The 6,000-nt window shown below is 39.0% G+C and overlaps 1 long non-coding RNA gene across 1 annotated transcript; it reads left to right on the plus strand.

Moving 5' to 3' along the window:
• The first annotated feature begins 4,353 nt into the window (after positions 1-4,353).
• LOC120535662 lies at positions 4,354-5,635 on the plus strand. The gene is made up of 5 exons (XR_005634957.1): positions 4,354-4,598; positions 4,715-4,763; positions 5,020-5,130; positions 5,210-5,323; positions 5,401-5,635. It is a non-coding gene; the product is annotated as an uncharacterized LOC120535662 (long non-coding RNA).
• Positions 5,636-6,000: the final 365 nt, after the last annotated feature.

A 6,000-nucleotide genomic window follows, 5' to 3' on the forward strand; every position in this document is an offset into this window, starting at 1 on the left:
GGAAACCTAACCATAATTTTATAAACAATGTTAATGTGGCACCGCAGTCGAATGTACTTTAAGAGTATGAAGACTTCCAATAGCGTAGTGAAGAAACGTCTGTGATTTTAGCTAATCGCATTCCACTACTTTATCGCACTCTTTCACGTCAAGCTTAGCTAGATCGGGAGGTGGGGTGTCCCGCTCAAAATGGGCGTGGTTTTACACAGTGACGCTGCTTCTGCGCATTGTATGTCACTCTATTTGGAGTATGGGCGGGTTAAATAACTTCAATGAGGTCACTCACTTGTCCAGTTTGGATTTTCAATTGACTGCCCTGGTTTTATGTTCAAAGTCTGTCAATACTGTACCACACAACCTGCCCGCGTATTGAGGATTCCCTTCTTCAGCTGGAAACAGGGATACAGAAACGCAAAAGTTTTAGGTAAATGAGATGTCTATGTGTGATTGTTTTTTTCATTTTAAGTTTGCCAGGCACACACGCTGTTCACACACAGTATATGAAAACGCGTACATCGTATTATGCTAGAAAGAGTTACATAAATAAATATGTCCATATTCTGTTTAAAATTAGCCTTTTAAAATTGAAGGGAAACAATAATCAAGCCAAAGGTCAATGTGTAAATACTGATTTCTTAAATATGGGTCTGTTCATCTACTAGAGGAAAGAGGATCCTCATTTTCAAAAAAGGTTTCCACTATCATGCTGGTAATAAAGATTCTTCGCATCCATTGGGGCATTTAAAAATGCAGTCATTTACATATTTTTGTGGTCATTATTGTAACATGTACAGAGTACAGTGCAATTCTTACTTCCATGTGCCAATCAATATGCAACAGTTTGCCACTCTCTGGTGCCAGGATTAATGAGTATAACTGACTTGGCTTTAAACATCTGTTTTCAATACCTGAAATAACTACCTTACCTTGAAACCTTTTAAACTATGATCTGAGTTCATGAAATTGAGTCCCATTAGGTATTGTTTACCTTCAAAAGTAGCTGCACAATTAGTTAGAATACCTGAAAAGCGTTGTTACTTGACGCACCTCAAAGAGTGCCATTGACAAGGTCATCATTCAGAAGCCACACTTTGTGGCTGTTTTGCCCCATTATTCTTGGAACATCCCCTGGTTGTGGGGCAGTAGTAGGGATGCCTCCCTACTACCTCCTGTAGCTGGCTCTAGAACTCTTTCCTCCAAATATGGTCTTTCCTCCTTAGCCAGAGCCAGAAACTCCCTCTCCCCATCTCTTCTGCCAGGTCTTTCAGTGCCTTTTTTAGCTATGTCCCAGGCAGACCCCTGCCCCTCAAGAAATACTGGGTAGCTCACCCCATGTAGTCTCTGTACCCTACCTCAACAGGGTTGATGACAGTCCTCCATTCTGCCTCTATGCTTTCTGTCTTCAAATCTGTGTATTCCTCTTTCTTCATCTTGTGGGTTGCTTTCATAACTGTTTCCCATGGCACAGTCAGCTCATCATATATAGCTGCCTTTGGTGCTGTGGACCACAGCTGTAGTACTATCAGACAAGAACTGTCAAAGGAATGATTGATGACCTTAAGCCCCACCCCAAAATATGATATATGAAATATGGGAATATAATTTATGAAAATGTGAAAATATAAAATATGGAAATATAATTTATGAAAATATGCTTTATAAATTATGAAAATTATGACACTTTGCTTCATTTTATAAACACTACATTAAGAAATTAAAATTAAGTGAAATATACCCTTATCTTGCATGTAATACAAAGCCAAGCATCTACATATGTATCTTTCTAAAAAACGATATAAAATATTCACTTCTCATGACTGTGCACATCTTTTTAAATTTCACCGATTCAAAACAAGAAAATATGCTCAATAAGACAAGTCTTAACACTAAAAACGCATAGCTGTCATTGTAAGTCTTAGCAATAAGATTCACAGACGTTGCAGCAATTACATTCCCACAAGAAGTCGCCAAATCTGTTTTAACAATATGATCGTTCAGACCATGGTTCGTTACACTTTGTTTTAACTACCTTTCTGTTTTCATGATGGGCCCCCGACATAAGACACGTTATTAACCTAAACAATTAAGAAAATTCTTAACGCTAAAAATGCTTACCTGCTGCTTTAAGCCTTAGCAATAAGATTCACAGACGTTGCAGCAATTACATTCCCACAGGAAGTCGCCAAATCTGTTTTAACAATATGATCGTTCAGACCATGGTTCGTTACACTTTGTTTTAACTACCTTTCTGTTTTCATGATGGGCCCCCGACATAAGACACGTTATTAACCTAAACAATTAAGAAAATTCTTAACGCTAAAAATGCTTACCTGCTGCTTTAAGCCTTAGCAATAAGATTCACAGACGTTGCAGCAATTACATTCCCACAGGAAGTCGCCAAATCTGCATATGATGGTTCAGACCATGGTTCGTTACACTTTGTTTTAATTACCTTTCTGTTTTCATAATGAGCCCCCGGCTTACTTAATCTAATTTGAACATGTTCTATTTTTTTATATCATAAGATTTTAACGTAAATACTTATTCTCACAACATTTCAAAGCAATTAAGAAAATATACACTCTTTCTGATTTGCTACATAAGACAAGTCTTAAATCTGTTTTTTACTAATAAAATCCTTAATACGTTTTTCAGCACTTGGCAAAAATGCATTCAACGCGTTCGAATTGGGTTCCTGGCTCTTTGCGAACTTAATCACGAGACTTTTTTTTTTTTTTAAACGCTGTAATCAGTTAAATGTTAAAAGACTTCAAAAACTTCATCATTCAGCACAACGATCAACGAGTGCACGCTGTCTCTGTTCACATTCCGAACGAGCCCCCAGCTCTTTATGGTACTTGATAAAAAGTTGTTTATATTCTGAGTACAAACCCGACTTTTTCTGATGCTGTTTGAATTGGGTAAATTTCAAAACAGATTTTGTTTCACATTTATATCAACTTTAAAATTAATGTGACAATCTCAGAAACGGATTCATGCATAAAACGTTTGGAGTATCTAGCATGTCATTTAAAGCGCATATTACAAAGTCGTCCAAAACATGTTTTTTCCATCTTAAAAATGTTAGGAAATTAAGGCGCTTTCTAAATAAACAGGATTGTGAGAAATTAAATCATGCATTTATCTCTAGTAGGATTGACTACTGGAATGCGGTGTTCACTGGCTGTTCAAACTGTTCTCTATACAGCCTCCAGTTAATCCAAAATGCCGCTGCAAGAATTATTACAAGAACAAGAAAATATGAACACATAAACCCAGTTCTTAAATCCTTACACTGGCTCCCAGTTAAGTTCAGGGCAGATTTCAAAATCCTCCTTTTAACATATAAATTATTAAATGGCCAAGGTCCGGCTTACTTGTCTGAACTTATCATGATTTACAAACCTGAGCTCCCATTAAGATCTCAAGATGCCGGTCTGCTTAGGATTCCAAGGATTAATAAAATAACAGTGGGAGGTCGAGCTTTTAGTTACGGGGCCCCTAAACTGTGGAATGGTCTTCCTGCTTCCATAAGAGATGCCCCTTCAGTCTCAGCCTTTAAATCCCGGCTGAAAACTCACTACTTCAGTTTAGCATATCCTGACTAGAGCTGCTGATTAACTGTACATACTGCATCTCTGTTGTTAGTCATTAGCACTATAACATAAGTAACATGATAATTATATTTAAATACTAATCCTCACCTATTCTGTTTCTTTTCTCGGTACCCAAATGTGGCAATTGGTGGCACGGCCCACCTGCCAAGTTGTTTGCCTGCCTATGGTAAAGTCATCCCTGATGGAGGATCACAGGAATCATGGGAAAGAGGGGTCCTTTCATCGAACAAGCGTTTCAGCGTGGCATGGCCAAATGGGGAGGCAGCTAGATGGATGAGGTCTCCAGGACTCTAAAAATATCCAAACCTAATTATGTCATATCATCTACTGTTAAACCGTACTTCTAAAATTTTTATTATTATGCTGTCTTAAGGAATTGTTCTGTTCTGTATATTGTATTGACCCCCTACTTTTGACACCCACTGCGCGCCCAACCTACCTGGAAAGGGGTCTCTCTTTGAACTGCCTTTCCGAGGTTTCTTCCATTTTCCCTACAAGGTTTTATTGGGAGTTTTTCCTTGTCTTCTCAGAGAGTCAAGGCTGGGGGGCTGTCAAAAGGCAGGGCCTGTTAAAGCCCATTGCGGCACTTCCTGTGTGATTTTGGGCTATACAAAAATAAACTGTATTGTATTGTATTGTATAGCATGACGATTTCTCAGTTAAACAAATGATATTAATTTTCAAGCAGAAAGAATCAAAATAAAACATAACAGATCGCTTTTTCCTTATGTCTAGACGTTACCGTTACAGCTGTGTGTGCTTGAATGAGGGTTCTTTGGCGTTACAAAGGGGTCCCACCTTGAGGAGGTGGTACATCAGCAACTTTTTACCTATGAGCTTTCTCCTAAATGTACAGGGCGTTGTCGCTCTGCCCTTCCAAAGCTGGGACAGCAAGACTGGCGGCATAAAGAACTCTGCGCTACCATCTAACGACACACAAACTTTTTCAGGATACAAGTGCCTCAGCAATCTTTCCAAAAGGTAGGCGATTTTGCTTTTTCTTATGCAATGGCAGACAATGGAAAAAATACTTTTGTGATTGTTGGTAATGATCGTCTCTCTTCAAACTGATGAAATGGTTGTCTTTTATAAATCAGATCAGTTCCAGCGACGAAGAGCAATCTCCATGAACCCTCTCACCAGGAGGTGGGTTTTCTGATTTTTAAATTAAAAAACTGTACCTAGGTGAACGCTCAGAGTTTATCAATGAGGCATTTTTCTTATTTCAAAAGGTAGCAGTTTCTGGCCTGTTGGATGCTTAAAAAGTGAATCAGTTTTAATACTTTTAATTCAAAAAAGTTGTTTATAAGACCACACAGAATAAAGTACATTCAGACTTATTACTTTTAATGGAAATGTCTTTAAGTATGTACAAACTTAGTACATTATATTTTATATGTAGAAGAATCGGAGGCCGACCTATATTCTTCATTACATCTGACAAGCACACAATTGGAAGAACTGATAGCTACCACAAATTGTCTTTTTGAGACTAAAGCATCCCCAGAACCTCGTAAGTACTACTTTCACCTGAGGGTTCGGGTTTGTGGAAAATAAGGTGTTGGGAATTGAATATATATAATTTTTAACAGAAAACGCAATGCTTCCAAAGAGTGGTTATTCTTCTAAAGGTTCCAGTCAGCCTCTAGAATCGGCACAAAGGCCCTCGGACAGTCTGTTATTGAATATCTCTTTCACACAGCTCGGTAAGTTGAACTAATTATGCGAGTGTGCAGCAAATGTTTATTTTTTTAAAGAAAACTTAGTCTTGTTTGTTTTTCAGAACCGGCTTCGCCAAGCTTACTGACTCAGATACTCGGGGATTCACCGCTGTTTGTATCATCACCCGAACTTCTCACCCAAATTGTTGGCGAATCCAAAAGAATTGATGCCAGGGCTAAGGTTGCTGAGCTGAAGGCTGAAATCGACCGAGTTCTGTTGGATTTTCAAAGTGCATTACCTGATCTTTTTTCACGTTCTCCAGATTTAAAGTGAAAAGGTTATTTTATTGTATGCTATTTTAGAAAAATGGGGCAGATGGGGCTCGTTAGCCTTGTAAGGCTACTCATCTAGGAGAAGGAAAACTCTGATTCCAAACCTCCACTGCCTTGTGGCTAGACCCATTCATGGGGAAGGCTAGGGGAGTAAACCCCGAAGACAAATCAGGAGTCGGAGTCCCTAAGGCAGTTTGCTATCTGCTTGTCTCATAGCTTTCTGGCAACTCCTGCGACACCTTGGATGCCAAGATGTATAGGCTATGCCTTTCCCTTGTAAACATCTGATGTGTGGAGAGAGGGGAACTGGTACATGGGCAACATCAGTCTCTCCTCAACATGCTGCCCAGGCTTGCGCCCTGGAGAGGACACTCCAGCTTCGCTATTCA

This window comes from Polypterus senegalus, chromosome 9 (assembly GCF_016835505.1).
Source record: "Polypterus senegalus isolate Bchr_013 chromosome 9, ASM1683550v1, whole genome shotgun sequence".
NCBI classification, from domain to species: domain Eukaryota; kingdom Metazoa; phylum Chordata; class Cladistia; order Polypteriformes; family Polypteridae; genus Polypterus; species Polypterus senegalus.